This window comes from Microcebus murinus, chromosome 25 (assembly GCF_040939455.1).
Source record: "Microcebus murinus isolate Inina chromosome 25, M.murinus_Inina_mat1.0, whole genome shotgun sequence".
NCBI lineage: Eukaryota > Metazoa > Chordata > Mammalia > Primates > Cheirogaleidae > Microcebus > Microcebus murinus.
The window spans coordinates 1,953,884-1,971,706 of record NC_134128.1 but is presented as its reverse complement, the minus strand read 5'-3'; the positions used below and the strand labels follow the sequence as shown (position 1 = coordinate 1,971,706).

Below are 17,823 nucleotides of genomic sequence, written 5' to 3'. Positions count from 1 at the left end.
TCTGCACACCCAAAGAAACAGTCATGAAAGTAAACAGACAACCTACAGAATGGGAGAAAATTTTTGCATCCTACGTATCCGATAAAGGGCTGATAACTAGAATATACTTAGAACTCACGAAAATCAGTAAGAAAAAAATCAAATAACCCTATCAAAAAGTGGGCAAAGGACTTGAACAGAAACTTCTCTAAAGAAGACAGAAGAATGGCCAACAAACATATGAAAAAATGCTCATCATCTCTAATCATCAGGGAAATGCAAATCAAAACTACAATGAGATATCACTTAACTCCAGTGAGAATGGCCTTTATCAAAAAGTCTCCAAATAACAAATGCTGACGTGGATGTGGAGAGGAACACTCCTACACTGCTGGTGGAACTACAAACTAGTTCAACCTCTGTGGAAAGCAATATGGAGATACCTTAAAGCGATACAAGTGAGTCTACCATTTGATCCAGCAATCCCATTGCTGGGCATCTACCCAAATGATCCAGTGACACTCTACAAAAAAGACAGCTGCACTCGAATGTTTATAGCAGCACAATTCATAATTGCAAGGCTGTGGAAACAGCCCAAGTGCCCATCAATCCAATAATGGATTAATAAAATGTGGTATATGTATACCATGGAGTACTATTCAGCTCTAAGAAACAATGGTGATATAGCACATCTTATATTTTCCTGGTTAGAGCTGGAACCCATACTACTAAATGAAGTATCCCAAGAATGGAAAAACAAGCACCACATGTACTCACCAGCAAACTGGTATTAACTGAGTAGCACCTAAGTGGACACATAGGTACTACAGTAATAGGGTATTGGGGAGGGGGGAAGAGAGAGGGGGGTGGGTATATACATACATAATGAGTGACATGTGCACCATCTGAGGGATGGTCATGCTGGAAACTCAGACTTGTGGGGGGAGGGAGGGAAAGGGCATTTATTGAAACCTTAAAATCTGTACCCCCATAATATTCCAAAATAAAAAAAAAAAGAAAGAAAAAAAATTCATATGGAAATGAAAGAGAAAAAAAAAAAAAAAAGAACCCTGAGCCATATCTCACACCATACACAAAATCTGAAACACAGTATACCTAAATGTAAAACCTAAAACTATAAAACTTCTAAAAGAAAGCACCGTGATCTTGGCTCAGGCAAAGAAATCTTAGACATAGCATCTGAAGCACAATCCATAGAATAACAAACTAATATACTGGGCTTCATCAAGTCTCTTCAAAAGATGTTATTAAGAGAATGAAAAGACAAGCCATACAATGTGTGAAAACATCTGTAAATAATCACTATGATAAAAAATGTATCCAAAATAAAAAAACTCTCAAAATGCAATAAGAAAATAAACTCCTCAATTTACAAAACGGGCAAAAGATGTGAATGTATACTTTACCAAGAAAGACATGTGGCTTGCAAATAAGGACATGAAAAGATGCTCAACATCATTAGTTATTAAGGAAACACAAATTAAAACTATATAATGAGGTAATACCACACACCTATTAGAATGGCTAAAAAATTAAAAAAATTGACTGCACCAAGTATTGGCAAGGATAATAGAAGACATGGAAGTCTTATACATTGCTGGTGATAATGTAAAATGGTAGTAATTCTGAGAAATAGTTTGGTATTTTCTTCAAAAGTTTGATGATATGCCTACCAAAGGATCCAGCTAATTCTGACCTACTGACCCAAGAGAAAAGAAAGCTTATGTTCATATGAAGATTTGTAGACTGTTGTCAGCAGCTTTATTTGTAGTAGCTCCAAACTAGAAAGAAGCCAATTGTTTATCAACAGGTGGAGCATATAAACAAGGAATAAACCACTGATGCACATTATAAAAGAAGTGAATCTGCAAAAACATTATGCTATACGAAAGCAGATAGACAAAAAAGAGTACATATTGTATGATTCCACTTACATCGGATTTTGGAAAAAACAAACTATCATGACAGAAAGCAGATCAATGGTTGCTTGGGGAAAGAGGAAACAGGGAGGGTTGGGACAAGAGCCTACAAGTGGGCAGGAGGAACATATATCCATCAACTGAGCTGAAGGACATATTCATTATCTTGACTGTGGTAAAGGTTTCAAGGATGTATACATATATCAAAATTCATCACATTGTACTTTAAATATATATAATTTATTATATGCCAATTACATTGCAATGTAGCTGTTAAAAATTAAAAGGCAAATATTGGGAAAAATTAAAAACTTAAAATAAACATATAGACATACATTTATTCATTTATTAATAACAAAATGGTGTTTGAGGTGCTACTATGCACTCTGGAAAGATAAACTAGACATGGTCGAAATTATTATAATAAGGATGAGAAAATATTCCAGTATAAAAATTAGTGAGGACTGAAAGAAGACATTAAACTAGTAATCATTAGAGCATTAAGCCTTACTAAAAACCAAGAATTGCAAATTTCTAAAATACTACTAACTGTTGTTTGCCTATGAATTGGCAAAAAAATAAATAAAGTAATACAAACTTCCAGAAGGTTTGAGGGAAGAGGCATGCTCATTTACTCTGTGTAATATAATTGGTACCAAGTCTTTGGGAAGTGCTTTGGCAACGTGCATCCTGAGCCTTAAAATTCTGTGCTCCTTTGTGTCCAGACTTTTCTACCACTTCTAGGAATTCATCTCAGAAAATCATCATGATAATGTGTAAAGATTTACATCAGCATTGTCATTCTCACCATCCTTATTACTTTTAAAAAATTTTTCAGGATGCTATTAAAATATACAATAAATGTACAACTCCTAAGTAAATTAGGGTGCATTTTAATAATTTTTATAAATTATAAAATTTAAAATTCATGTAAATTATAATTACAAATTATATAATTATAATTATATAAATTTATAATTTAAAAATGTTTTTAAAAATATATTGAAAATTATAAAATTTATTTTAAAAAGTTTAAAAATATTTAAAAATATGAAAAATGCTTATGTTTTTATATTTCATAGGGTTGGTTAAAGAGGAGTATTTTTTTCATAAATTCATAAGAAAAACTATCAAATATTAAAATGACTACCTCTGAGTGGGGCATTAAATTGCTACTTACATTTTTCTTCATGCTTATGGATATATTACAAATCTTATGGATATTGCAAAGCTTCCCTAATGAATAAATACTACCTTTGCAATCAGAAAAAAAAAATATAACACAAGTTTCGCTTTGAAATACTATGTTAGAAATGGAGTGCCATAAAAATAATTTTAACCATACTCCCCAAGCTTGGTCTTTTAAAGTAGAAAACTCACTCAGCGTAGTACTGTCTTTTGCTGCCACACAGAGTACTGCTGTATTTATTGTAATTATGAAAAATGAATAAATCGTGTAATAAATACACCTAACACTTATTTAAAAATATTTGAATAGTCACAATATTGCATCTTCTGACTAGACTGCATAATAGTGTATTATATAAATATGCTAGAGGAAAAGATGCATTAAATGGTCACATAAAATCTAACATTATTTTACAAACTTCACATAAGGAAAGCCAATGTGCATTTTTACTCAAGGTACCATGGTACAGCATTATCAGCCATTGTGTCCTTCATAGTATATAAGAATCTCTGAATATTATAACCTGACTTTTCTTCCATGAATTGCAGAAAAGTATATTAAGCAGTAACATCTATCAGGAAGAAACAAAATTTAAAGAACACAAACAGTGAATGCCATCAATTGTGGAAGACTTAACACAATGTGTTTTATAAACCACTCATATGTGATTACTTTTCATTTAAGTTAATAGGCCATATTTAAATAGACTTGATTAAAAATGAAAATGAGGTGAATTGGTTACTTGAGAAAATGACAGCCTGATGGTGCCAGAAAGTGGAAATTTTGTACTTATTCCCTGTTTAGGAAAACTAAGGCAGACATTGCCTTGTCATTGTTATGCTGCCTTGCTAAGATTCCTAAACATAAATTAATTGATTTTTTAAATTTCAATACATTTAGGGGGTACAAGTGTGTCGTTACATGGATGAATCACACTGTGGTGGATGTAGGGCTTTTATGTACCCATCACCTGAATAACATACATTGTACTCGAGAAGTAATTTTTCATTCCTTGCCTCCTCCCACTCATCCCCTTCTGAGTCTCCAATGTCCATTATACCCACTGTTTAGCTCCCACTTATAAGTGAAAACATGTGGTATTTGTTTTTCCATTCCTGAAGATACATCACTTAGGATAATGGCCTCTAGTACCATCCAACTGTTGCAAAAAGACATTATTTTCTTTTTATGGCTCAGTAATATTCCATGGTATATTTTTATATACCACATTTTCTTTATCCACTCATTGGTTGATGAGTACTTAGTTTGATTCCATACCTTTGGAACTATGAATTGTGCTGCTATAAACAAATAAGTACAGGTGTCTTTTTGATAGAAGGACTTCTTTTCCTTTGGGTAAACACCTAGTAGAAGGATTGGTGGATCAAAGGGTAGGTCTACCTTTGAGGAATCTCCATACTGTTTTCTATAGAGGTAGTGCTAGCTTACATTCCCACCAACTGTATATAAGCATTCTATTGTCACCTCAGCTGCACCAACATTTATTGTTTTTTGACTTTTTAATGATGGCCAGCTATTCTGACAGGGGTAAAGTGATTCTCAATGTGGTTTTAATTTGCATTTCCCTGTTGATTAGTGATGTTGAGCATATTTTCATACGTTTGTTGGCCATTTGTCTATCTTCTTTTGAAAAAATTCTGTTCATGTCTTTTGCCTACTTTTTTTTTTGAGACAGAGTCTCACTTTGTTGCCCAGGCTAGAGTGAGTGCCGTGGTGTCAGCCCAGCTCATAGCAACCTCAAACTCCTGGGCTCAAGCGATCCTCCTGCCTCAGCCTCCCAAGTAGCTGGGACTACAGGCATGCGCCACCATGCCAGGCTAATTTTTTGTATATATATTTTTTAGTTAGTCAATTAATTTCTATTTTTGGAAGAGACAGGGTCTCGCTCAGGCTGGTTTTGAACTCCTGACGTCGAGCAATCCGCCCGCCTCGGCCTCCCAGAGTGCTAGGATTACAGGCATGAGCCACCACGCCCGGCCTTGCCTACTTTTTGATGGGGTTATTTTTATTTATTTATTTTTGGTGATTTGTCTTTGCAGATTCTGAATATTAGCCCTTTGTCAGATGTATAGTTTATAAATATTTTCTCCCATTCTGTAGGTCATATGATTATTTGTTGATTATTTCCTTTGATGTACAGAAACGTTTTAGTTTAATTAAGTCCCATTTATTTATTTTTATTGTTGCTGCATTTGCTTTTGGGGTCTTAGTTATAAAATCTTTGCCTAGGGTAATGTTCAGAAGAGTTTTTCCTAAGTTTCCTTTTAGAATTTTTATGATTTCAGGTCTTACATTTAAGTCTTTAATCTGTGTTGATTTGATTTTTGTATATGGTGAGAGAGACATAGGGATCTAGTTTCACTCTTTTGCATGTGGCTATCCAATTTTCCTGACACCGTTTATTAGAGCATTGTTTCCCCAGAGTATGTTTTGGTCTGCTTTATTGAGGATCAGTTGGTTGTAGGTATATGGTTTTATTTCTGGGTTCTCTATTCTGTTCCATTGATCTCTGTGTCTCCATTTTATAGGAATACCATGATATTTTGTTCACTATAGACTTGTAGTATAATTTGAAGCCAGGTAATGTGATGCCTCCAGATTTGTTCTTTTTGCTTAGGATTGCTTTGGCTATTCAAGCTCTTTTTTGATTCCATATGAAATTTAATATTTTTTTCCAATTCTGTGAAAAATGACATTGGCATTTTGATGGGAATTGCATTGAGTTTTTAAATCACCTAGTATGGACATTTTAACAATATTGATTCTTCCAGTCCATAAGCATGAGATGTTTTCCATTTGTTTGTGTCATCTGTAATTTCTTTCATCAGTGTTGTGTAGTTCTCCTTGTAGAGATCTTTCACCTCCTTGGTTAAGTGTATTTCTAAGTTTGTTTTTTTTTTTTTTTTGTAGATATTGTAAATGGTACTGAATTCTTGATTTGATTCTCACCTTTTCTGTTGGTAGTATATAGAAATGCTACTGATTTATGTTCATTAATTTTATTAACTTGAAACTTTACTGAATATATTTATCAATTCTAGGAGTCTTTTGGGTTTTTAGATATAAGATCAAATCCTTGGCACACAGTGATAGTTTGACCTCCTCTTTTCTGATTTGGATGCCCTTTATTTCTTTCTCTTGCCTGATTGCTCTGGCTAGGACTTCCAGTATAGAAGTGCTGAAAGTGGGCATATCCCACTTGTTCTAGTTCTTTGAGGGAATGCTTTCAACTGTTCCTCATTCAGTATGATGTTGTGGGTTTGTCATACATGGCTTTTATTATTTTGAGGTATTTTCCTTCTATGCCTAGTTTGTTGGTGGGTTCTATCAGAAAGGGGTGCCAGATTTTATCAAATGCTTTTTCTGCATCTATTGAAATGATTTTATGCTTTTTGTTTTTAATTGTTTATGTGGTGAATAAACATAAATTTAGACAAAGAAACTTAGAGAACAAAAGAAAGTCATTTGCCCCATGTTCAACAAGCTAATTAAAATTAACTCATGTTGTGAATATGTGTGTAAGTACATGCTCTGTGTGTGTATCCAGGTTAACAATCACACAGTTGCAACGTAGGTGTTGATCTAGATTATTATTTCTAGGAAACTAATTCCTAAGAAATAAACATGTCATATATCACCTGACATACTTTCAGATAAATATCATAACAAATTTCGCCAGAAATACTTGAAATACTAATAGACTAAAAAAAGTTAATGAGTCTTTTGGTGTTTTTCAACTGGTAATTTAAAACAGGTTCTTCTTTATACATTGATATAATGCTAGTAACCTACACTGATTGGGCAGCTGCTCTTTTGACAGGCCTTCCTCTACTTTTGATTCTACTGTGATCTTGTGTTTCTTGATTTTAAAGATGTTGATAGTTCTACAAGATTTTAGGTATGAGGTTAGAACCAGTAAATGAATCCATAGATGACAGCTTCACCTAGATTGAATTCTACACTATAGTAGCTCTATTGCAATGAATTCTACTACATGCTCAGCCCACTACTAGGTAATTTAAACACACTTCCTATCCTCACATGAGGATATGCATTATCATCATGTTAAGGAATTGAGGCTCAAAAAAATTAAGTTGCTCAAGGTCACTCAGATGAGCCAGAATTCATCCCAGGTGTGTGTGAATTCAAAGCCCCCAAATATGCTCATGCTCTCCTGCATGTAGACTCTTTCTTTCCCACTATCCTTCTCTTTTTCTTTCTCATGCATATGTGTACACATATAGAAGTATGTACCAAATCAATGGAAATCTATACAGAATGCCTATGTGCTGAATACTAGAATTAAATGGAAGTCAGTGAAACAAAGAATGGGAAGAGCAAAGTAATAGGAAAAAGTGATTTCAAAAAGCTGTGAAAGGAGTGATCCTGGGAAATAAATTCAGGGGAAAATTATAGCCACTTTTAAATAGCTGAAGAGCTGTTACTTGGAAGCAGGATTAGAGGAATTCTGAATAGCTCCAGAGGATAGTACTACCAGTGAGGAAGAAAAAATTATGAAGAGGTGAATTAAACTGGATATAAGAAAAAACTGTCTAATGATTACTGATATTCTACTATGGGTTATATATGAACTACATCACTGAAGATGTTGAAGCAGAGCTGATTGAAGCTTTTTATTTTCATACCTAAGAACAAACACACATTAATATACCTTAAGGGCATGGCAGGAAAAAACTCCAAAATATTGTATAACCTCAGACATCATATAACTGAAAAAGCCACTGTTCTTTTCTTTTGCCACCTTTCTATTGCTGTATTAAGGAAATGAAAATTGGCCAGGCGTGGTGGCTCACCCCTGTAATCCTAGCACTCTGGGAGGCCGAGGCGGGCAGATTGCTCGAGGTCAGGAGTTCGAAACCAGCCTGAGCAAGAGCAAGACCCCATCTCTACTATAAATACAAAGAAATTAATTGGCCAACTAATATATATAGAAAAAATTAGCCAGGCATGGTGGCGCATGCCTGTAGTCCCAGCTAATTGGGAGGCTGAGGCAGCAGGATTGCTTGAGCCCAGGAGTTTGAGGTTGCTGTGAGCTGGGCTGACACCACGGCACTCACTCTAGCCTGGGCAACAAAGCGAGACTCTGTCTCAAAAAAAAAAAAAAAAAGAAAAGAAGAAAGAAAATGGTCATGGCACAGAAAAGGAAAAATAAGAACTGGCCAGATGAACTTGTAATTCTAAAGTATTCAATGCTGTTCTTTGCCTTTTCTATATGTAGGTATTGTTTGAAAAATTGTAATGCATTTGAGGATGAATGCTGGCTTTTCCAGGCTTGTGTTTTTAAGTAATTTCATGTGCCCATTATAGGTGCTCCTTGACTTATGCTGGGGTCACATCCTGATAAATTTATCATAAGTTGGAAATATTATAATTCAAAAATGCTTTTAATATGCCTAACTTACTGAACATCATAGCTTAGCCTAGCCGACCTTAAACAAACACTTATATTAGCCTAAAGTTCGACAAAATCATATAACACAAACCTTATTTTATAATAAAGTGTTGAATATCTTATAATTTATTGAATACTGAAAGTGAAAAACAGAATGGTTGTATGGGTACTCAAACTAAGATTTCTATTGAATGCATGTGGCTTTTGCACCATCATAAAGTCGAAAAATTGTAAGTTGAACCACAATAAGTCAGGGACTGTCGATACATGTAAATTTTTTAACTTTTCAAATTAACTTTATTGAAGTATAATTTACACACAACAAAATGTACCCTGCATCCTATTTTAAGTGTACAGTTAGATGAGTTTTGACAGATGTACATACCTGTGTAGTGATCACTGTATTAAATGTTTTTTTTATTTTATTTTTTTCATATTTTATGATGCTTTGACATTTTGGGGGCCTTGCCAGCTAGGAAGAGACTGTCCCTTCTCAGAGATAGCTAATTCCTAGAGATTGCAAATGACTACCCAGTGAGCATGTCTTTGACATGCAAAAAACCAATTTGAAGCCCATATTGTCAACCACCTCCTTGATTACACACTAAGCCAATATTTCCCCTGGCCTACATCACCCCAGAGCCAGGTATCACTAAGCACTATCCTATATCCCAGAGCCCAATGAAATCATTCAACCTAGCCAATCGTAAACTGTTTACCCTGTCCTGTGCTCTCTTGTTTTTCCCAGGAAACTACAATGAAGGTTCTGGGCCATGTTTTCTTGTTCTCTCTGCCCGATTAACCCAGGTGCTTCCCCATGTGGCCCTGTGAGGCCTGGTGTGTCTCCTCATCTTGGGAATTTTAAGTAATAAACTCTTTTCTCAAAGGCAGCTGTCTCCATGTCTGTCACCTTACCATACCTGATTAAAACACATCTAAGTACATTTCAAAACAATCACCCTAAAGAAAATATGTATCTCCTCAAAAAGTTCCCTTATGTCCTTCTCTACTCAATCCTCATCCCTCGCCCCTGGCTGCAGGCAATCACTGATGCTTTTTGTCCCTATAAATTAGTTTTGCTTGTTCTAGAATTTTGTCTCATTTCATATAAATCTAACAGTAAATATTCTTTTACTATGTGTAATCAGCAGATCATTCGTTTCTGTTGCTGGATAGTATTTCATCATCTGAATATAACACTACTTTTTTTATCCATTCACCCAATGATGGACATTCGAGTTGTTGCCAGTTTTTGATTATCATGAATAAACATAAATATTTGTGTCTAAGTTTTACTCTATATAAATGTTTTTACATCTCATGGGTAAAAATATAGAATTGCTAGCTGGTATATCAAATACATGTTTAACTTTATAGGCAATTGCCTGTTCTCTAAAATGTTTGTACTATATTTCACTGATTTAAAAATTCTACCTCTTCTGAGCAATGATGGAATTCATGTTTCTTAACCCTTTGCACTCGAATGTCGAGTGTGACTTGACACAGTTAGGTAGAATAAAGTAATTGAGAAAAAAGCAAGCGAGTGCAAAGGGTTAAGGTCAACAGGATCCAAGTATCTTTTTTTTTTTTTTTTTTAATTTTTTTTTATTCCTTTATTTATTTATTTTTTCCATTTTCAGTTGGCCAATTAACGTTTTTTTTTGTTTGTTTGTTTTTAGTAGAGACGGGGTCTCGGCTCTTGCTCAGGCTGGTCTTGAACTTCTGAGCTCCAACGATACACCCGCCTCGGCCTCCCAGAGAGCTAGGATTACAGGTGTGAGCCACAGTGCCCGGCCGATCCAAGTATCTTAAGGCTCAATTTTGTTAAAATAAAATACATAAATACTGATTAATAATATTCATTATTTGCTCAATTGTAATAAATGCTCATTCCTATTTCAATCTGTCCTATTTGGGAAACAAATAAAAACAAAATTCTCAAATTGGTACTAAGCATTAGAGAAGCTAAAACTTAATCTATAGAATAAATTTTGATCTGCTTAGCAAATTCTTAATGCTTACATTAATATTTGAATTAATATAATGTATTAATGTGTGACAATCTTACTCCTTCCCTGCATACTGCTAATGAGTTTGATAAAAAATACCTCTAAAAAATTCAGATATTTCTAAATGTCAGTCACTGACAGAGTAAAATGCTTTATAGAGTTACTCTGGGAGAGTAGTTTAAGACTCTTTCAAGTAAATTCCAGTTCTAGTTAACCACTTCGGTATGGCGCTCACTGGCCGTGAAACCTTGCCCACAGCCGGCACTCACAGTCTGCACGATAATTTGTGCTGTGCATTGACGACGAATCTGTTTTGCTCTTGTATGATGAGGAAAGCTTTAAAGCACTGAAAGCTTGTTTTACTTTACAGGCAGCTTTACTTGTCATGTGAATCAGAATAGGTAACATATACATATATGTTTTTATTATGTTATTTTTAAATGTTCACAATTTTATTTTGATAAATGAAACATTAGAAAAGACATAGCACAGCTGTCGGCTAAAGTCGACACTCGGTTCATCTGTGGCTATCGACTATAGTCCACACTCGGCTATGCGCGTTCATCTGTGACTATCGACTACAGTTGATGCTTGTACCAAAGTGGTTAAAGTGAGGAAAACCTTGAAAGTAGTTCTGTTTTATCTAATTTCTTAGACCTGCTGTTAAGGTGGTCTCTCTGGATGCTCATGGCTGTTCCCCAAACTAAAAACTCTGATAGACTGACCTTTAATTTTCAAGATCATGTTCCAGTCCAATTTCAAGTATGCAATGAGTTAAAAACTTGTGGAAGCATTAATGAACCAAGTAGAAAGATGTATATTTTTAACTGAAACTCTTACTGTATGACCTGGGACAAGTCATTTAATCTTTGTGTTTGTTTGTTTCAGTTTCCACAACTTAGAAAGGGAGAGATAATACTTAACCCATTTGACTGAACAAGGATTAAACTGGATATTATATGTTGAAAATATTTTATAATATATAATAACATAAAATATTTTCTTTAATATAAATGCTAACATTTATGTTAATAAAGTTCTCCAGATTCTTTAAAAAAAAGTTTATTACCATCTTTGGCATTTCCAAAAAAATGGAATATACTAGAATATACTTAAAAGTACAAACATTATTTTCAATTGTATGACCATTTACCCCTATAAAATGCATGCACATAAAGGTACCTGTGTCATTAACATGTGATGCATACACTGAAGTAGGTAGGTTAATAATGTTTGGGAGGGCATTTGTATGCCTCAATAAAAATCTATTCAGAAAAACATTGTTCTAGCCTAGACACCTATATACTTTCCCTTTACATATTTTCTATAAATTTTCTTCTAACTCTCGTGGCTCTAAATACAACTGCAGATTTATATTTTTAGTGCCCAGGATCTAGGATGACATGTTCTCTGCTCACTACCTATTCTCCAATTGGCTATCACCAAACTGCTCCTGCCTCCAACATGCTCGTCCTCTGAAGTATTTTTCAAAACGTTTCCTCTGTCCTATTCCCATCATTACTGCCTTGGGGCAGGTCCTCACTGTTTTTGCCTGTACTACAGTAGCCTCCTAAATTGTCCTCCTGCCTCCAGTCTTACATCCTTGCAATCTATTCTCTCTGACACAGCTAGAATTATTTTCCCCTTTTTTGTAATTAACAACATTTAAACAAAAGTTACATTAAATATGTCTGCACAGTTTATTGCTTTAAAAAAGCAGTCATCAAGTTCTTTCCCTCAGAGATATGCACTCTCTATTCTTCGAGCAGATTCTTCTAGTCTGTATACCTCTATTACTGTCAAAAACTGCTTATAATCTTATATGTATTTTTGAGGGGTTAGAGATGGGGTCTCACTATGTTGCCCAGGCTGGACGTGAATTCCTGGCCTCAACTGATCTTTCCATCTCAGCCTCCAGAGTAGCTGGGATTATAGGCATGAGCCACCATGCCAGGCCATCACTTGTTGACTATTTAGTTTTAGACATTATCTATTGATATTGCACTATGGAGAATGAATGAAGATTTACTATTCCTCTATCTCACATCAACAAAAATGTTGATTAATAATTTTTGTGAGTATAGAATTCCATACTGAAATTTAAAGGCACTGCTTTACTGTCTTCTGGTTTCCGATGTCGGTGTGAAGAAATTCAAAACCACTGTGATTTGTGGTACTTTGTAGGCAATTTGCTTTTATTATTTTTCTCTATGGAAATGATGCTTATAAATTTCACAAAGAAGTGTCTTAGCCTATTTTAGTCCATCTGCCAAGAGTTTGGTGGGGACTTTAAATCTGGAAATTTGTTCATTTCAGCTCCTGTGATAGTTTCTTCAATTATTTTTCTGAGATTTCCTCATTTACTTTGCTCTCATTTTTCTCCCCTTGAACTCTATTATTGAGATGATTAACTTCCCTGGATGGTTATACTATTTTTCCTTTACTATGTTTTATCTCTGTTTTTTTTGTTGTTTGTTTTTTTTTTGCTCTTTCTGAAAAAATTTCTTAACTTTACCTTCCAGTGTTTGTGTTCAATCTGTGATTTTTAAAATTTGAAGCAATGTTTTACTAATTTTGCAATTAATATGCTTTTCCATAATTAAAAGTGGCAGATAATTTGAAGTTTAAATTTATTTTGATTTGTATGGATTGCCTGGTTTTTAGAAGAACTGTAGCACTCCTAAAATGATTTAAAAATTACTTTATGTAAAAGTAAAAATGTCCTAGTTTTTTTTTAATTTCTCTACTGTCAGGTTTGGGGACTTTTCAGATATATCAATATTGTTTTAGGTTTCATCACCTATAAATAACAAGTCCTAGGAAACAAAGATTTCCAACATTATCTATGAATGCAATACACTGATAATGCTGTTCTCTTGCTGGAGGTCTTAGTGCATTTTGGTTAAGTCTAAAAAGATGGGAGTTTTAACAAATGGGAGTCCTTGTGTTTTGTATTTGTTTAAATGTCTGGGATATAGATACAAAAAAAATATTCGATTCATTCCACATCAAGCACAACATCCTTGGAATTTCCAGCCTGGATCCCAGCGCTAAAAGAAAGACGTCTTTCAGGCCAGTGAGGTTGCCTTCATGATTAAGATGGAAGCATTTCAAAAAGGATTTGCATCATTTGGTAATAAGAGATACTCAGCAGCAAAATAAACTCCATAAAGTAAAGAGGCTGTCATTTACACTTCTGTGAGATAGATACATACTGTGAAATTGTTCATTATTTTGTTCCCCTCAAGCAGTCTGGCTGGTAGTGTTTCAGTTTTTGGATTTAATTCATTACTTTTGAAATGATCACATTTCCACCATTTTTGCTCTTTTCTTGTCTATATTCAGTGCCAAAATCATCTTTAAACTGAACAAATTTACAGAAAATTGATAATTTTGGATTTCTCCTATTCCTTTGCTCTCTAAAATCTTACCTTTTGCCAAGGACGATGTGAATTTTGGCTTCATCACCATAGACCAATCAGTGTATTTTCAAGAAACTGCATTTCCACCTCTTGCCGCTCTTCCATCCTGACTCACAACGTTGCTGGTTCCACTCATTTCTCTCAGCTGTTGCCACCTCTAAGCTTTTTCCTTCTTTACAGTTTCTGCCTTAAATTAAAATCCCATCAATTAGCTTTACAATGACTATTCAATTAAAAAAACCTGCGTCTGTGCTCCATTTCTGGCTAACTTCAGCCATGCTTTATATTTTCTCCTGTTCTTGTGGGTGTGTTAACTGCTACCTACTAAATTATTCTGGTGAATTTTTCTTTTAAAATAATAATTTAAATTTCTATCTTCTCTGGAGTACTATAATCATAGATTTACCTTTTCAGCATTACCTAAACATTTTTCACTCCCTGATCCCAAAGGCTTTTGTTTGACACTTAGATTATTATAAAATAATTATTTCCAACATGGAAAAAAGCTAAATAAAATGAACAAGCACAAGAAACAAACAGAGGACAAACAGCTGTCAGGTTAGAAAGACACATTCTGGAATTATCTCTGCTTTCATTTTCCAAAAAACAGCTCTTATTGTACATTATAATAATATCAAAACATTTCTCAAAAAAAGAACACTTTTATATAACTGTGGGAATATTTAGATAACTAATACATATTATTTAAAACACATGTATGTCATGGCACTCAGAACTAGAGAAGCCCGGCACTTTATATTTTCCACTAATAAAATATTACCTTATTACTGAATTTGCAACAAACAAAATCCACAATTTTAACAGTCTAACACAAATACTATTAATATTTTAGTGTACTGACTCCTAATTTCTTTCTATGCTTTTCTGCTTTGCTTTTTGTAATACCTGTAATTGTAGGGCATATATCATTTTTTTACTCTGCTTTAAAAATGTACATTAGTCCCCCTTATTCATGGGGGAATACATTCCAAGACCACCCATGGATGTCTGAAACCACAGTAGTACCAAACCCTATATATCCCATACATACATACCTACGATAAAGTTTAATTTATAAATTAGGCACAGTAAGACATTAACAACAACTAATAATAGAATAATTACAACAATACTATAATAAAAGTTATGTGAATGTGGTATCTCTCTTTCTGTAAAAATATCTTATTGTACTGTATATCGGGTGACTGAAAATGGGGTGGGAGCAGAGAAACCATGGACAAGGCAGGACTACTGTATTTATATATTAAACATTTGCTTCCATTGATACAGTCTTCTAAAAGTATTTTTATAATACCATATTAATATTTTAATTTAAAAATATAAGTACAAGCAAAAAGAAAAAGTTCAAACAGTAAAAAATAAAAGAGTATATTGAAAAATAAGCCTGATCTCATTCTAATCCAATTCCCCTCCTCAGAAGCAACAACTGTTTGCACCATTGTGAAGCCCCTTTTGGAAACACGTTGTGTGTATGTATCTAAGCTAATGTGTAGAAATATGCTCTGTGCCCCACCTCTCCTCTCCAAACTGAAGCAGATTATACATGCTGCTCTTTTTTCACTTAATATATTTTTCAGAGTTTTCCATATCAGCACTTATCAAACATCTTCATTCTTTTTAAAGGTTGCATAGTATTTTAATGCATGGAACAATTTATTAACTCACTGACAATTAGATCATTCTCAGCCTTTTGTTCTTACAGAGGTATGGCGTGCATCCTTATACATCTTTGCTAACATGTGGAAGTCTATCTGCAGGATAAAGTCATAGTAAGAAATTTATGTGTCTATTTAAAATTTTTATGTATATTACTAAATTCTCCTTCAAAGAAGTTGTACCAATTTGTCCAATAATGTATGAAAGTCCCTCAAAACCACTACTTGCAAAAACTGCCACAGGAATTTTTCAATCAACTACCCCAAAGCTTTAAGGATTCTAACATGGTCTACATATTTTTCTCAACTTTAGCTGAATACGCAAATATTGCATTTTGTTGAAATATATGAACACTGACAATAAAATGAAAAGCGAGCTTCACATCTCAAGGACTTACAAGAGTGATTGTTTATGGGCAGTCCCGCTGACAAACTAGAAAAAAGAAAAGGAGTCAGTCTTAAGAGACAGTGCTGCTGACCAACATCACCAAAAGCGGGTATTGTGTTCATAGAGCAGGACCCATTGGTTGTGATCAATACATTCTTGCTATGAAAATGAAAACACAAATAGATTTCCTAATTGAACAAGACAAACTAGTTACAATAATAAGAGGAAAGAAATTCTACATATTTGAAAAAGTAGACTGTATTTTTTTTTCTTTTTAAGACATTACAAGTAAGGTTTTAGGATAATTTTATAGTGTAAAAATCGTGCTCCTTTGTCTATATAAAATGATGTCTTGACTGAGGTACTACCAGCTGAGGATCAGGTAAACCCAATTAACCCAATTTTTAACTTGTCCATACTAAGTGGTTTATTTTAGATGTATACTACTCCCTAAATCCTTTAGAGTACAACATGGAAAAAAAACCGTAAACAGGCTATAAAGGTCATAACATTAATTTTGCTGTCATTTTCATGCCTTAAGAAGGCATACAATCTAGAAAAATCTTATCCTCTGGGAAGGAAGGCAGATCTGAAGCTAATTATGGTAGTTATTATCATAATACTCCTAAATTAAACACCGTGACCCTAAATTTATTTTAGTACCTTTTGTTAATGAGTAAAACTACTCAAGAATACTGCACTCTTGCACAGAGCAAAATGGTTCATCAAAACACTAGTAGAAGTAACCACTGATAAATATGAATTTTCATTAACCTAAAGTTTAACTGGAAAGTTTAATGTATTAATAAGCATCCATTAATTCTTTTGGAAGAAAATGTTGTATTTGTTACAAAGCTTTATTTAAGAAGTAAAAAATTAACATAAGTAGAATAACCATTACTATTTATTTAAACCTAAAAGAAAATAAAGGGGAAATATATCTCAGTAGCTTCTTTTTCTGCATAAGTTTTTAAGAATCAAACTGCTTCGGGTGTTTGGAGGACAAGAAGGTCCAGAGGCAGCATCTAAGCCTAATGATTTCCTGCTGGTTCAGGTTCCTCTGCCTCCTTACCAACACCTGGCCTGAGCACCAGGTGGAAGAGGAAGCTGCCTGATCTACCATGTGGGAAGTATTTGCTGTGTTTGTTCTCTATAGTGTCCTGAAACCGAATCATACCCACAAGGACTCTGATGGGTTCATTTTAATCCTTATAAATGCTGGGAGACAGAAATGGGGACTGAGGGCAATGAATGACGAGTCTGAGTGGATGGGGAAGGAAAATTAGGCAAGGAGAAATACTATCAACATCTGTGTAGCACTAATGAGCAGGGGAAGGATGAGTAAAGAGCAATTACAAAAGAAAGAAAAAAGGAGTGGGAGGAAAAAAGAAACAATGGTAAGATTATTTTAAAAGGAGAAATACTAGGTTATTAAGTATGGAATGTCCAATTTCCTTCAGTACTAAGTTTAACAGTTGATATCTTTGACATTTCACTTTGACATTTCTTTTATTTTTATTGTGAAGGTACATCCTCATTCTTTCAAATGAACATTTTGGCTTGTGATTATCTTTCAAATATTTTTTTTTTTCCTTTTTTTTTTTTTTTTTATTTTGGCATATTATGGGGGTACAGATTTTAAGGTTTCAATAAATGCCCATTTCCCCCCCAAATATTTTTTTAGAGCAATTTTTGTGAAACCATGGATAAGTCAAAAATGTGTGTTATTTCTGAATTTGAGTTCTGTTACAAAACCAGTGCAGCACAGACAGCTTGAAATTTCAAC

General features: G+C 34.1%; 1 protein-coding gene across 4 annotated transcripts in view; it reads right to left on the bottom strand.

Annotated features, from left to right (window-relative positions):
• ZNF438 (zinc finger protein 438) overlaps window positions 1-17,823 on the bottom strand; it is a 182,733-nt gene that overhangs the window by 35,087 nt on the left and 129,823 nt on the right. For 3 of the 4 annotated variants that reach the window (XM_075997563.1, XM_012789024.3, XM_075997564.1), the window contains one exon: window positions 13,983-14,160. The exons of the other annotated variant lie outside the window; for it this stretch is intronic. The gene's annotated coding sequence lies outside the window, so the exon portion shown is untranslated. The remainder of the gene's footprint in view (window positions 1-13,982; window positions 14,161-17,823) is intronic. 4 annotated transcript variants of the gene reach the window in all.